The sequence below is a fragment of the Pteropus vampyrus genome, unplaced genomic scaffold, assembly GCF_000151845.1.
Source record: "Pteropus vampyrus isolate Shadow unplaced genomic scaffold, Pvam_2.0 Scaffold276, whole genome shotgun sequence".
Lineage (NCBI taxonomy): Eukaryota > Metazoa > Chordata > Mammalia > Chiroptera > Pteropodidae > Pteropus > Pteropus vampyrus.
The window spans coordinates 1,462,692-1,479,629 of record NW_011889057.1 but is presented as its reverse complement, the minus strand read 5'-3'; the positions used below and the strand labels follow the sequence as shown (position 1 = coordinate 1,479,629).

Genomic DNA, 16,938 nt, shown 5'->3' with positions numbered 1-16,938 from the left:
TAGTAAGTTTCATCTTAACTGCTTTGGCTACACGTGGACCTAATGCATTACCTACATTTGTGAAATTCTATTTGTGAAATTCTTAGTTCAAATAGTCCCCGGCCCCTGACCACAACTTCCTATTCCTGAGTCTCTGACACAGATATTTCCTTTTAACCTCTTCTTTCACCTTTAGTTCCTTGGCTGCTTATTCCACTCCTGTATTTACAAAATTTTCTCTCTGTCTCTCTGTATCTCTCTCTCTCTCTGTCTCTCTCTCTCTCTCTGTCTCTCTGTCTCTGTCTCTCTCTCTTCTTTTTGCAATAGATTTCATGATCCATCACACCCAACTCATGAAATGTAGACATTCTGGTATATTTGTGAAAAGTGACTCACTGATTTTCCTTGCCTGATCATCATCCTCTTGGATGTGACCTCAACAAAATTACTAGCTGACTATTGCAAATTAAAATTATAAGTCCTAAGGAGTCATTGAGAGCCCTGAGGAGTCATCAGACTTTGGAAAGTATGGTGATAATCTGGGAAAGTTTCATGGAAGAAGAGGCCCCAAAAATGATTGATGTGGAGCTTTATCAGTAGAGAAAGGAGAGGCAGAGTTGGTGAGAATGTGTTGGGAGCCCTGAGAAATAAAAGAATGGAGCAAATCTGTGAAGGGGCCAAAATTTTACGGAGGCCTCATTAGAATGATAGAAGATATAAGTTCTGGGCATAAAGTATGAATGAAGCAACTTCTGATCTCTTTTGTGATTCCAGGAACTCCAGGTGGCAGCTGAGCCCAGAAATCCTGCAAAGCCTAGGTGGCAACCTTTCCACATACCCTGGATCTTTCCTGTCTTTTGCCCTTCTCCAGGCAGCATTCCACCTGCAATTCTGAAAGAGTAATTAACAAAGAAAGGGATGTGCTCCATAACAGTTATAGGCCCAATTAGAGGGAAAGGGGCTCAGGGAAGTTATGTCATACTCATGTAGGAAGAGACCGAAATTGTTACTCCAGTCTTTAGGTTCTCAGGGGATGCTGGGCAGGGGGCTTGTCTACACAAGACAGAGGAGGAAGCCCTTCCTGCAACTCTAGTTAGTCGATTGGTCAATCAATCCTCTTCCTGCCAGGCTTAAGGATATGGGGGGGCAATGAGGAAATATGGAGACACTAGAAGTCGGGACGCCCACTCAGATTGATATTCAAGGCATTTCATAGCCCGATTCACACTTCTTTTCAGCCTCATTTCCCACTCTTCCATCCACTGCATATTCAAGATACATCCAACTGTCCCTAAACATTCCAATGTTGTCTCCTTATCGTTACTTATTCTAACCCCTCTGCCTGGAATGCTCTTTCTTCGTTTCTCTCTTGTCAAAATATTACCTAGTCTCCACTGCAGATTCTCCAAGCTTCACAGGCTCAGAGTTAATTATTCCCCCTTGGCACTCCCGCACCTCTCTGGTGTGGCTCTGAGTTCTGAAATTAGACTTGTGTGTGTGTGTGTGTGTGTGTGTGTGTGTGTGGCGGGGGGTAGGTACTATGCTCCTTGAGGGCAGGTATTTTTGTGCACAATGCTGCATATGATAGGTGCTCAATAAATATTTCTTTAAATAAAAACAATTTTTGATCACCTATGTTCTGAGGGGTTCTAGAAATATGCAGGAAGTAGACTGGGTTGGAGCTTTGGGAGAGGAATCTCAGGAGGTTGATGGAGATTTGGCTAGCAGAAGAACCCTGCTATGGATACTGGGAAGAGAGATTGGGAGAAAATTTCCACCTCCAGGCATCTTGTATATGTGAAATTATCAAATGATGAATGATATGATTCTTGTTCTTCGAATAACCTGTATACTTTTAGTCCAGTAATTGCAGATAAAACTATTGTGTGTGTATGTATGTATGTATCTCTGTGTATATTTCAGAGAGAGAGAGAGAGAGAGACAGAGACAGAGACAGAGACAGAGAATTGAGAGAATTGAATATTAGGGAGGATAAAGGAAAGTCTATGAGTTAAAGCAGCAGAATTTCCTCAAGCCAGCACTGGTTATGACTGAGTGTGGTAGGCAGAATAAGGCCCCCCTCCTCCAAAGATGTCCATATTTTAATCCTCAGAATTTATGAATATGTTCTGTTACGTGATAAGGAGAAATCAAGGTTGCAGGTGGAATTATTTGCTAATCAACTGACACTGAGATGGGGGAAATTTGGATTATCTGGGTGGCCCCAATGTAATCATAAATATCCTTGTAAGTGAATGAGGGAAGCGAGGGGTCAGAGTCAGACAAGCAGACATGAAGCAGAGGTTGGAGTGATGTGACTGCTGGCTTTGAAGAAGGAAGGAGGCCATGAGCCAAGGCATGTAGGCAGTTCCTAGAAGCTGGAAATGGCAAGGAAATGGATTTGCCTTTAGAGCTTCCAGAAGCAATGTAACCCTGTGGATGCCTTGATTTTAGCCCCATTCAGACATCATATCTCCAGAACTGTAAGATTTGTATTGTTTTAAGCCACTGCATTTGCAGTTATTTGTTACAGCAGTAATAGGGAACATACACAGAGGTAGATTTTCTTTTTAGTGCAGATTTAGTGTAGATTTTCTTAGGGTTTTCTAAGCAGTGCTGAGTTTCGAACTAATATGGGAGGATGATTCTATTATAGCCCCATCATGCACATGAGGTCAGTGATGAAGATGGTGGGAAAGGGTAGCATATTAAGTGGGCTTGAGGGCATCATCATGGAAATGATCAGGGAGGCTGATTACAGCTAATGCACAAGAACATAGTAGCACTTTCTCTGGGTGCTTGTCTTCACGTGGCTTCAAGTCACTCGGTGACCCGGGAAAAGGTACTCTTCCTCTTTGAAGCTCAAATTGCTCTTTTGTAAGTAAAGAGGTTGGATCAGATTTCTCTCAGGCCTGGGCAGCTCAGATGCTAGCCTTGACCTTCACTTGGTCAGTGTCCCCCTCTGCCCTATCCCCGCCCCTACATTCTCTTGTTTTAGATACACTGATACACAGAGGTCCCAAGACAGGCTACTTTCCTTGTGTGCCCTGCACAATGTTCCTCAAGTTCACGGCTCCTCACTTGACTGGGAAAAACCCCCTGTATAGAATATTTTCCATAAACTGTATGTTTTTGCCATATTTTCCGGATCCCAAAACATGATACTTTTGATGAAGAGGCTGCTCCCTGCCGGACTGGAAGTGAGGGCAGTGCGTGGGAGACTTTTCTGGCTTCTTCAGGGAGGGTTTTTTTTTTCCCGCTGTAAATTACTGGCCATAGCCTATTTTGAACAGCAGGGGGCATTGTTGGACAGCTAAATTTTCATGTGTGAAATGAGTGGCTGTGCGAATTTCATATTTGATAATTCTGTGAGATATTTAAAACTAATTGTAGTTAATCTAGTTTGTGAAATATTTTGAAAAAATAGTCAAGGATAGAATAATACAATAAGTATCCATGTTACATACCCACAGTCCAACTAGATCAAATTTTAACAATATGTGGATTTAATCTTAAAAAAAATTAAACAGTAAAGTAGCAACCGTGAATCTTCTCTCTTTCCACTCAGAACTAGCCACTGTCATTAATTGAGTGTTTATCCTTGCCTTGCATACTTTTAACTTTTTAAATACATAATCATGTGTCCATCGGTATTATAAAGTATCTCTTTACAGATTTTAAATTTTCTATAAGTGGTCTCACACTTCTGTTTCCTTCCAAAATTTTCCTTTTTTTCTACTGCGCATTATATTTTTGATACTTTTCTCTGGTGACATTGTCTAGAATTCATTATTTAAACCACTGACCAGGATTCCATGTATGAATATAGCTAATCTATTTCTATTTCCCTATTGGTGGAGGTTTGGTTTTCCATTTCTTTCTCTTATTAAAAATATCATCAGAATGTTTTTGTTCATGTCTCCTTGTGTACATGGGTTAGAGTTGTAGGGTTGTGTGATATTAGTGTCTTCAACTTTAATGCACACTGCCAAGTTGTTCTCCAAACTGGTGGAGCCAAATGCTCTGCAGTGGTGATGCCCACAAGCTATTTGCCTGTTGCCATCGCATCAACACTCAATATTACCAGACTTAAAAAAATTTTGATAACATGATGAATACGAAAGTGGTTTGTCATTGTTTTAATTTGCCTTTCTCTAGTTATCAGTGAGGTTGGGCTTTTAATCATATATCTATGGGCTATTTCCATTTTTTCTGTGGATATCTTTTCAAAAATTAAACTAAACTTTTTATTATAGTAAGAACACTTAACATGATATCTACCCTCTTAGATTTTTAAGTGTATGATACATAGTCTTAGCTATAATGTTGTACAGCAGATCTCTAGAATTCATTGTCTTATACCTGCTCATTTTATTTACATTTTTTAGGTCTCTGTTCAAAGGTCATTCTCCTAGATTTTCACTGACACTTGTTACTTCTTTTATTTTTGATAATAACCATTCTAGCAGACATGAGGTGATAGATCATTGTGGTTTTAATTTACATTTTCCTGATGATTAGTCACTGAGTAGATCCCTGGGTGGGCAGGACTGACCCTGGGCTGTGACTGAGAGAGACTGGGACTGAGCCCAGGCTGTTTCAGCTTCCTCAGCCAGGATGGAGGTCTTTAGAACTGGCTCTGGAGGCTCCAATGGGCTTATCTATCCCAGATCCATGGACTGCCCCTGACCATGGCTGGAAGGACTAGAGCTTAGTACAGGGACCTTTCTGGGTCCCCTGAGGTACAAACAGGAGTATCTTGCGCTGGGACGCTGTGTTGGCAAGACTACTAGAGGCTGCGGCTGGGAGGGGTTGTATTGAGTATGGGGCCCTTTCAGGATCTCCGGGAGCACAGACAGGAGTGTCTCCTGTTGTGATCTTGAGTTGGCAGGTCTGCGATCTTGAGACTGGCTGTAAGGGAGCTGGAGCCAAGCGTAGGGTCCTTTCAGGATCTTGAGGGGTGCAGATAGGGGTATCTCCTGCAGAGTCCTTGTGCCAGCAAGACTGTGGACTTTGACTGGGTCAGGCTGGGAGTCCCATTACAGGGCCCTTTCAGAACCTAAGGTCTGACTCAATGTGGTGGGCTTACCTCCAGGGGCTCATAGACCATGGCTGGGAGGGGCTGGAGCTGGTTCTTGGGCCACTTCAAGGCCCATAGCCAGGACCGAGTTCAGTATGCCTATTACCTGACACATAAGTATACATGACTATAGGGTCCCCTGGTGTGTGGTGCTGGTGACAGGACCAAGTCAAATGGGGCTGAAGTGGACTCCTTGAAGGTATGAAGCTGTTTCCAGGTCTGTAGCTGGAACCATGGTTGGCAAGTCAGCCTGCATTCTTAAAATGGCTCTCCTGGGTCTTGTATGGCACCAGTTTCATAGTCTCCTACTGGGATCCCAAAGCTCCCACAAAGGCAATCCCAAATGGTGGAATTGGGATTCCTTGTGATTTTTAATTTCTTCCTTACTTTTGCCTATATTGGTTGCAATTTTCACAATGAGCATCTGTTATTTATGCTGTCTTGAAAATGGGTCAAATAAATAGTATTGTTGTTTTATAGGCATGGGTTCTGAACAGTTTAAGAGATAGACAAGACGATGTGAGACAGATAGAGATTAAATTATTAGCTTTGTTATTGATAATGTTGATATTGGAGTATGTGACATACACGAACACACACAGAGCCAAGTGTGCTTCCTAATTTTGATCTCCAGGATTAGACAGATTTATACACAGTCATAGGCAACGCCAAACTCTCATGGGCCCCTGTGTTGGGAAATACCTCCACAAAATCAGGGACACGGGGGCAGAGTTTATTGTGTATTTTCTGTAAGCAACTTACTTTTAAGAGAGAGGCGAGAAGAAAGAGGTAGTTTAAACATGTCCAGTTACATTTTTCAAATTCAAAGGATTTTTCAAATTCACAAATCAGATTAAATTACTCTCCCCATCCCCTAGGAGAATGAGTGGAAGTGCTGTGCAAGGCCAGGAGTGTCGAATAAGCAGAACATTATCCATGGAATAGGAAACAGCAAACACAGGAAAGACGTATTCCTCCTTGGGCTAGGTGTTTTTAATATCCATTCTTTCCTTCTTTATCAGTATTAGAACTTTTAAATTTAGCTGAGCTCATGGCCACTTAGAAGAAAAGTTAAATTTCTTAACATCATATCCTTTGCAGATATGATCAATGTGAAGTAAATGGAAGAGGTATCGTGCAACTTCTAAAAAATGTTCTTAAAAGATGGAGCATGCTGTTCTCATTTCTTTCCTTACTGCTGCTTGTCATGTGAATATTAAAACTGAAGCTAGAATGGTCATCTTGGGCCACAAAATTAAAAATGCATGGTCAAGATGTTAGAGAAACAGGATCAAAGAATCCTGGGTCCCTTAGGATAATAGATTGGTCATGCAAATTCTAGACTTTCTAGGAGAGAGAGAGACAGACAGACAGAGAGAGAGAGAGAGAGAGACAGAGAGACAGAGAGACAGAGAGACAGAGAGACAGAGAGACAGAGAGAGACAGAGAGAGATACATGTCTAGTATGTTTAAGCCACTGTTTGTCTGTTTACTTATTTGTTTATTTCCTGCTGAACTCAATCCTAACTAATTTATATTTTGGTACTTGGAAATGGGAAGATGCATCAGACGGAAACTAAAAATGTGACATTGGCTTGGTGATTGACCAGCAGGCAGCAAGGACCTGGATTTTTCAGGGAGAAAGCCTGATGACTACTGTTATTCAGTGAGCACATATGAAAAAAAACAAAAACCTGCCACAGTTGGGAAGCTAACCGCCTGCCCACTGAGGATGTGGTATTAGTGAAAATGATGGGTAAAATACAGTTTTTGTGTGGGTTGGCTGCTTTCTGCCACTTTCATCAAGTCCTAGAGAGAGATAAATTCAGGCTAGAGCTCACCATTCTGCAAGCAGAGACAGAAGGAGGAGGTACAACTCTTTGGGAGATGCTCTCTGCTTGAGGCCTTTAATTTAAATTGACTGAAGTCCGGAATTAGGAGTCTTGAATTTTGGAAAAGATAATCACTATGGTATTCCAAAATGAAGCAGTTATATGCAGTGGCTGTGAAAAGGCAGCCTAAGCAGGAGATAAAATTGTGGCTTCAAGCATTATTTGACACCTCTATTAAGTTTTCTGCCAGACAATGGGAGCTCAGTGCAACAAAGATCAGGTTAAGGATGCCGTCTTTATGCTAAAACTGTATATTTTTTCTTTCTGAAGACTTCTAGATCTCTGCCATTCTATGATAGAGAGAGCCACAGGTAGAGGAGAAAGGCCATTTAGTACAGACCAGAGTCTTTCGATTTAAAAACGTGTGGACATGTTTGGTTGTGGGATATTGGTGTGTGGGCTACCTGGAACCTACTGGATACAAACAGATCTAATCTGTACTAAGTTTTCGAAGAAATTATGTTGATAAAGGAACTGTGAGCTTGGCTGTAAAAGCCCACGGTTGTTCCATCTGTAAAACCCACAAACAGTGAGAAGCTGTGCAGCTCCCAAGAAGATAATATAGTCACGTGCCATGTGACGGCGTTTTGGTCATTGATGGGCTCAACATGCAGTGGCGGTCCCATAGGATTATAATGGAGCCGAAAAGTCCAATTGCCTAGTGACGCTGTAGCTAGCATAACACATGCATTGCTCACATGTCTGTGGTGATGCTGGTGTAAACAGACATGCTGTGCTGCCAGTCGTATACAAATATAGCACATACAATTATGTACAGTACGTAGTACTTGATAATGGTAATAAATGACTATGTCACTGGTTTCTGTATTTACTGCACTATGCTTTTTATTGTTATTTTAGAGTGTACTCTTCCTATTTATAGAAAGTTTGCTGTAAAACAGCATGCTGTGTTATGCTGGCAGCGGCCTCACACATCTCGTGTTTACTGTGTCTCTTGATTGCATCATTTTCACTGGTGCTTGACTTAATCTCATGTTGTTTTGTGCAGTAACATGCTGTACAGGCTTGTAGCCTAGGAGTAATAGGCTGTACCAAAGAGCCTAGTGTGTAGTAGGCAAGGCCGTCCAGGTTTGTGTAAGATTACTCTACGGTGTTCGCACCTGAGGACACATTTCTCAGGATATGTCCCCTTTGTGAAGGAGCGCATGAATGTACTTCCTTACGTGTACTTCCGTTTGGCTGTGGAAGATGATGAACAAGGAAGAAGTGAACAGGATAGTGAACAAGGGAGTTATTCGGTAAGAGCAGGACCAGGGGAAGTCGGATGGTCAAAATAAGGACTTGTTCTTTCTACCAAAGAACAACGAATTAGTTCATTGTTATGGAATAGTGACTGCTGTGTATTTCTCCCCACTTCTCTTTACCAAATCATAGATTTAATTGCAGTTAACCCGATTTTTGCTCCTCCGTTGCGTCCTGGGCGTGTTTGAGGCAGATGAGGCCTTATAGCTTGTAGGTCACTAGATCAGAGAGCCATATCTAGTCCTAGCTTATAGGTCACTAGATCAGAGAGCCATATCTAGTCCTGGCCCAGAAATCTTAGACTTTGATCTAGAGACTGCGCCTGGTTGGAACTTGGCTGTTGTCTTATTTTGAGGAGGGTGTGCATGTGTCCTTTAGGGAGAGAAAAGGTATATACAGATATTTGGGAGGCCAAAGGGACGGATGGTGGTAGAAACTGCAAGTTAGTCCCTGATAGCCATTCTTCTCTTCATCCTCAGTCACAGAACCTTCAAATGTTAGCTGGACACTTGGCTGCTGGACCTAAAGACCAATTTCCAGTTTCCATTGCTGCTATTATGGCCACGAGACTAAGTTTCGGTCAAGAGTTTATACATGGACGTGGTTGGTGCATCTGCTGAGCAATGTCCGTCCGCAGAGGAGAGATGGAGAGTGCCCTTCTTTTTCCCTCTTCTCCTTCCTACTGGCCAGAACGAGGACATGTGAGCTAGAAGTAGGAGAGATATCTTCAACCAGGAGCTAAGGTAGGATCCACATGATGAGGATGGTAGGGTAACAAGATAGAAGGCAACTGGGTTACTGGTAGTTGTGGAGCCCTGTACAGTCATCCTTAGCCTAGAGAAAGATGTATTGTTGGATCTAGTTCTGACTAATACACATTTCCCCCCAAATATATATAATCATAAAGAAACTCCATTGCAGCATTTAAAAAAATGACCGGACAACCAACTACTACTACCACCAACATCTGAATGAACCAGTTTGAAGAGGAGGCAATATAGGAGGTGAGAGTAAGGATTTGAGTACTGTGTAGTATTCGATTTGACTATCAAGAGACACAAACAAACAAAGCTGTGCTTTCTTTTCTCTCAGAGACCATTTTATTTGAATAAAACCGCTTGTTGTATTGTTTGAGATTTGGGAAGGAGGTTGCTTTGCAACCTGACTGGCAATTACCTAGCAGGCCTGTGACCCCGAGATTGGCTTGATGTGTCCCCATCAATGTACATTTTCTCCAGTGTGTGAAATTTGTCATAAGCAAGCTTTTGTTTTCTTCAACATGAGGCATAAATTGCATTTATAAACAGATGAAATAGTTTGATTCAGTGTTATATGGCTGCACATAAATAATTTAAATGCCACATAATGTCACACAAAGGGAAAGTATTTTAAACAAGTTGTAGTTATTAGCCCAGTTATGAATACTATTTAATAATGGATGTAATAGATGTTCATTGTAATTATAGATGTGTATAATAGTTTACGTATACTAAAAGTGCTCTCTATATATTATCCAAATGGAATTATTATAGCACATTGAAAAGTCCAATGTCAGAAAATAATATTCGAAGCATTTAAATGTCATAAACATTTTAAATATATATGGAAATAAAACCCTATAATATCCTTTGTTTCAAATTAAATCTTACTCTGAAATGTGATATATAAAGAAGCTGAAAGTTGAGCCCCTCTATGTAAGCCCTGGTAGATGAGGAACCAGAGCCCTGCTCCCACACCCCAGTCCTGGCCTGTGTTCCCCTAGGAGTATCAGCGGGTAGCCCAGGGTATGTGGGGTGCAGTTAGGCAAAAATCTCTCTAGTTTTATGCCCTCAGTCAACATAGGAAGTGACTGCAGCCCAGAAGGAAGTTATGTGTTTTGGATTATACCATTGCTTTTTTCTTCCTCCGTTAAGCAGTGAGAATTCTTGCTGTGATTGGTCCATCTCAGGAGCTCTGTCGTGTTTTGGCAGAAAATGCCTTTTGTATTATTTTCAATTTGTTTGGTGGATTTATTAGAGAGAGCTTGCAGATGGAGGAGGAATGGAAAAAGGGAGAGGAGAGGTAATGAAGGTGAGGGAAAGTGCCAATGTTATTCTTTATTGAAATGAGCCATAAGAAAATTCCTTTCTTCCTCTTTCATTCCTTACTTCCACCAAACTATACTTTTTAAAAAACTAAACAAACAAAAACCAGAAAACTATGACTCTCATACAATATAGTATGAGAATATATAAAATATTTGCTTAACTCATCAATGAGGAAACCAGCAAGATGGGAGGGACTAGTATATGTGTTAAATTAAAGAAAAAAATGGTGGAATAAGTTTACAAAATTAGATACAAAACTGGCTGCTTTCCTACAGGACTCAGCCTTTGGGGTTATCTTTTCTATGGGACAAAAATTTACTCACAATTTACTCATCTTCTCCAAATTAACATCTAACTTTACAGAGTCTGGGTCCTACTCAATAATAAATAGTAAGTCAGGCAACACTATGCTCCCTAGAGAATCAAGCTATCTCTTAGTTGGGCTTCTTAGACAATGTCGTATATGACTTTGAGAGGGTGCACAATACTTTTTTTGTTCTATTTTCAAGTTTTAGATAAATTTTTAAATTCTTCATTTCTAGTTTACAAACATCTTTAATTTCTTCTACTTCTTTTTAACCTGTGGTCCTTTATAAAACTACCATGAGCTCTGTTCTGTGCTCTGGAGGTACATGATGAAAAAGACATCGACAGAGCTCTAACATTTCCTGTCCCAGCCACCTCTCTTCATGAGGATGACACCTCTTCCTCCCCACCCAACCTGGTGTCAGAGGTAAGGATGTTCTACCATCTCTCTGATCCTTGAGCACTCCCTACTCTGAAGTTAGTCTGCTCCATTTATCTGATGAGCATGCTCTGACAGCTCTTGCAAGCCGAGTGTCTGCTGTTACTTGTTAGACTGCCCTGTGGCAAAGGGATTGGGCATGTTATCTGCTATTTGGGAGACAGACCCACAACCAGAGAGTGAAGTTCATGAGCTTCATGTAAATTTATCTAGGTATTTGCCATTTTTACCCCTCTACATTTGTAAGGCATTTCAAAATACACATGCCCAATATTGTGTTCATCATTCACTCTTCCTCTGCTGTTCCCACCTCCTCAGAGTTAGTCCTTGTCCTTTTAAAAACGAATAACAGCTGTTATTCCATTTTGTTTGAATATATTTACATGAAAAAGAACTTCTAAGTATCTTCTATGACAAACAGAAAAATGCTGAAAATGGCTCATTATTTTCTCATTTTCAGCCAGTAATTTTGTTAATTACACTGTGCTTTATTACTTTCTGAACAAACAACTGAAGGGCATGGACCAGACATGATGATTATAATTGCATGAGTTGCCTTATTATTTTTACAGTTTGTAAATATTTCTTTAGCCAACTTCACTATAGCTGGGTGAGACCCAGAGATCTCACGCGGACTTACACAGAGGAGCTCAACTTTTAACTTGTTTATTTACTACATTTCAGAGTAAGAAATTGAAACAAAAGATATTACGAGGTTTTATTGTCATATATATTTAAACAAGCAAAAGAGAGCAAGATGAATTTATCATGGATCCACCTCTATACCCAGGTGTCTGATGTGTAAGATTCTGAAGCAGAACATTAAATAGCATCAGTAAAATAGAATTCATTGCCATAGTTTCTAGAAAGAACTTTGTACCTAAGATTAAATTTGGGAAAATCTCAAAAATTCATCTTCTTCAACAACTGAAAAATGGTTGTTAGTCCATAGTAATAATTTCACTAAGCTTTTTGTTTAAAATTTTTACTTTGACTCAAAAGTATAAGGTGTCATCTTCTTAAATTATTCTTGTGAAGTCTGTTAGTTTGAAGTTTGATGAGAGAATACAATGTGTTTTTTCAGTACTTCACAGTGTTTCTCTATCATTTTTCCATTTTAGCCATGCCCTTTGTATTCTTTATTATGGCTTGATTGGTACTAGAAAAAAGAAAACCTTGTTCATGTGTAAATGTAGGTGTGTCTGATAAATATTTGAAACAAGGCTTATAAGTTCTCTTGTGAAATTTTGAGGTGAGAAGTTGACATTCTGCTTTTAATTCATTCTTCTACGATGTGAAGAACTTAAAAATAATATATTTTTCATGAAAGACTCCTGGTCTAGATGCAATTAAATAAAAATTAAGTATGATTTTTAAAGACTATTTTGTTTAATGTCATATATGTTGGTACACCAAACAAATAGAAATATTTATTAGTCTTCATTTTATTATAATTTAAGATATATTTTATAAATATTCGTTGGCTCAAAAAGATATAGTGTTATAAGTTCATCTAGCCAATGACAGATTAATGTACTCTCTTTATATTTGCATTAATTGACAATCAATTTATTTATTTAAAACTCCTTAAGAATTATTTTTATACATAAAATGAATGGATTAATTCTTGCTGTGTCAAAGGTAGGTCCAATGACTTGTTAGAAGAACTTAGAAAAGATGTTATATTCATGGTTACAGTTTATTATAGAAATATTATACAGGTTAAAATCAGAAAAGAGAAAAAAGTGCATAGGGTAGAATCTAGAAGAAACCATGCATGAGCTTCAAGTTGTCCTCTTCCAGTGGAGTTGTGTGGACAATGCTTAATTCTCCAGCAGTGGTGTGTAACAACATGTGTGAACTATTGCCATCCAGGGAGGCTAACCGGGGCCTTGATGTCCAGGGTTTTCACTGGAGGCCAGTCATGTAGGCATGGCACACTCATGTGACTGACCTTAGCTGTTCAGTCTCCAGCAACCCCATAGGTTGAACTGATGCATTTTGTATTGGGGGTCAGTCATGCTGGCATGGAGCACCTGTGTGACTGACCTGAGATACTTGACAGGAAGAACAAACAGGAATATAAAACCCCTCAGGTAGAACATGCCTCTCCAGTATGAGCAATAGCAAGGAGGCCACCATGGCTGGGGACTGGTGAGAAAGGGGGTTAGTGGGAATGAATAAGAACAGAGGAGTGGCTGGAGGCCAGATCCTGTGGGGCTTGTGAGAAATGGGAAATTACTGTAGGTTTTTTTCTTTCTTTCTTTCTTTTTAAAAACTGTATAGTTGGCATGCAGTATTATATTAGTTTCAGGTATAAATTGGAGGTTTTAGAATGGGTTCTCCATAAGCCCAAAGCCACACATTAAGGACTCTGATGATGCAAAACCACACCCGACATAACCAGTAGAAATTGAACTAGTGGCACTAACCAGAAGATGACTATTTATATTGTCCTTTTCTGTCTACAAGGACTGGATCTGGTTAACATCCTGAAATCTGACCAATCATAACTGTATTCTTCTTTTCCAGGCACGAGTGAAGAAGGAGGTAGAGAGCGTTCACTTTTATTTTGTCTCTTGAGTTTAAGAAATCTGTGGTCAGCCCTTAGAGAAGTAATAGTTAATACTTACTATGTGCCAGACACTGCTCTAAACAATTTACATTTATGAATCAACTTGATTCTCAAACTTATCCTCTATATTAGGTGCTATTATTAACCTTGTTCTTCAGATGTAGAAACTAGGATCAAGAGAAATTAAATAACTTGCCCAAGGTCTTCCAGTGGCCAAACTATGATTTGCATGCTGGCAGCCTGGCGATAAAGTAGCTTATGCTGTGGAAAATCAGTGGTATATCACATATACACCCACCTGAGACCAAAGCAATTGACTGTACAGCTTCTTTGATGTTGCCAGAGACCAAAGCAATTGGCTGTACAGCTTCTTTGATCTTGCCAGAAAAGCTTATGGGTTGTGTCAAGGTAGAACTTAATTCAGTTTGTTCCAGTACAATGCAATAAGAATTCACCTCTGCTTCTTTCCTCTTCCTGTTTTTATGTTTGGATGCAGTGTCTAACTTTGGTCACTGCACAGTTTTACAGTGACCACCAGATGACAGTGCAACACAATTTAATACAGTACCAGTACTTTAAAAATACCCTTTGTTGAACCATTTTGTTTTTCCTCCATTTTCATGCCTCCATACAAAAATAATGTTTCTCAATTAAATAGTCTGTCCCTTGATCTCACAGGAATATTAACTATTAAGGATATTTCCTTTCTTTTTCACAATTTTAGTCTCTTGAATCTTTCCCGGGACCTGGGTGGATCTTGAGTGGCTTCCCATGTAGCTGTGGCCGCCTGGGCTTCTAGTGGTTATGTTTTCAGTTCCAGCATCTACATCAGAAGCTTACTGGTGAATCACATCCAACTATTTGGAGAATATAATGTTTCATTTTCCAAAGAATTGCTTCTGAAGCACTAATATTATCTTGCACCCCCAGGGATTTACTGAGGCCTCCTTCTTCTTTAGCATCACAGATGAAACAAAATTCTGGCTTTTCTCCTTTCCTCCAGTTCCAAGAATCCTAGGATTTGAACGTTGACATTAGTGTGGGTGCTATCTATGTGTCAGGGGAGAGAGATGAAGAACGACAGTGCAGAAGAGTAGTTAGCATTTTCCCTTGGTTCTTCCTGAAATGACAGTAGTGAAGAATCACAGTTCATTGAGATTTAATAGTTTTATTAAAAAATATATTTTAGAAAGACAAATAATACCCCCAGGAGGCACACGGTCTCAGCAATGAGAGCTGCAGCAGGGCGCTGTAATGGCCACAACAACAAGAGGGCAAAAAGAAGGGCCCAAAAGTAGGAATGTCTGCCTTATATTTGGGCTGTGATGTGTGGTTACAAAGGCATTCCTAGGTGACTGGCAAGAGAGGTCATTTTGATTGACACCTGGCTGCTATATACTTATGCCTAGTGCGCATGTATGTACCTAGAATTCTACTACCATTGGGGTATTCTTTGGTCAGTCTGTAGGCTGGGCCCCGATTCCTTCTGTTCCCCCTGTCACTCATGTCTGACTAGTTACCTAACATATGGACTCCACCATGGTCTCACTTTTCCTACAGCCTGTCCTGCAGAGCTCCTTAGGGAGAGAAATCTACAAAGGAGTCAAGAAAAGCAAAGCGACAAGGGTTTTGGTACGTACTAAAGCAATTTCCTCATGCTTAACACCTATTTCTGTCTACTTTCTTACCTTAACTGAGACTGGCTCTCTCTTGTAGATGCTTATGTTTTCGTGGCACTCAGAGTGGAGACTGTTCATGATCCTACATTTCATGTTTAAATAAAGGATCTTCACTTAACGTGTACCAGCTTTCACCTTCCTCATTTTCAGACTTTTCTGTTACGCACTGAAGACTTCAGTCCTTGCTCACAGTCATCCTCTCTATTTTAAGCCCTGACATCATCACCCAATGTTCCTACCTCTATTTGTCCTTTGACAGCTTTTTAACTACCTTATCCTGGAAGTGCCCACATCATATCCTTCTTGTTCTTTGTTGTACATTTCTACAACCTGCTAGTTATTAAGCAGTTACTGAATTAGAGTGATTGAACTGATTATTCGCCTGCATTTGTTTCCTAAATTAGAGATATCTAGTAAACTGGGTTAGACTAGTAATCTTAAAACTGGGGTACCAGTTATAGATAGCATAAAGAGAATAAATTTCCAGATTCTCACATTTTTTCCGCTAAAATTTACCTCCCTGAGAACCAGCCTGTGATCAAGAAATCATGCTGGTTTGCCTTTCCCACCTCCCCGTCGCAATTATCTGTCTCTTACTTTAAAAAGAAAAGCATATTTCTTATTTATTCAGAATAGATGCATTAACCTGCTGTGTAAAAACCTCTAGGACATCAAATAGGGGGATATTTGAAATATAGTGCCAATGTTAAGAAAATAAATAAATTTAACAACTGAATAGTCAATCATTTTGCAAATCAAGTGGTTTCCAAATTTTTGTCATATGATAGATTACTAATTTTTTGATAATAGATGGTTATCTGATGTTTTAAAACATGTAACTTATAAGGAATTCAAAGAATTGAGAGTATTGTTAAAACAAGTTTATCCTTTTCTATCAGCTAGTTCATTTGAAAACATTTTGTTAGTGCTCACAAATAAACATAAAAATCGAAATGGTATTCATGCTAAACCCTGTAGCATTAAGTAATATTCATTTTGAATACATGAGCGAATTGGAAAAAGTCTATCTATGAAATGGATTTCCAATGATATATTTTATGTTTGATATTTGTCAAGATTTATAATTTACATGTACTATTTTGATCAGTAGTGAATAAATAAAAATTATAATAATAACTAAATTCAGAAGTAAATTTTTAACACTTGAAATTTTATGACTACAGAAAAGATTTAAATAATATGCATACTTTTTTGCTGCAGAAGAATATGATAAAGTAATCAATAAAATGCTTTCAAGCATAAAAATATACTAGGATAAAGTTCCGTGGAGGAGTGGAGTTTAAATACAGGTTAAGGAGAAAAAGGAACTTTATAAAATTTTTAACTTTAAAAACATCTTGTCTTTTGAAAATGTTTGATAGTGGGTGTGAAATTGCTATGGCATTTAGATCTCATTGGATACATTTAAAAGAGTGAAGTAACAGTTTTATTTAAAATGTCAATATTATAATGTGGTGGAAGTTATATCACTGGTAACTATTTAAACTTAAATAATTTCTTTAAAAATCTTAAATGTCAATTTAAAAATGTGTGAGAGGGTATGCAGTTTTTCCAAATCCTTTTAGGATACTTGTGAGTAAAATGTGTAGGGATCACTGGGCTAGATCCTATATGGGC

General features: G+C 39.2%; 1 pseudogene; it reads left to right on the top strand.

Moving 5' to 3' along the window:
* Positions 1-16,938, top strand: part of LOC111729712 — a 49,002-nt pseudogene that overhangs the window by 28,936 nt on the left and 3,128 nt on the right.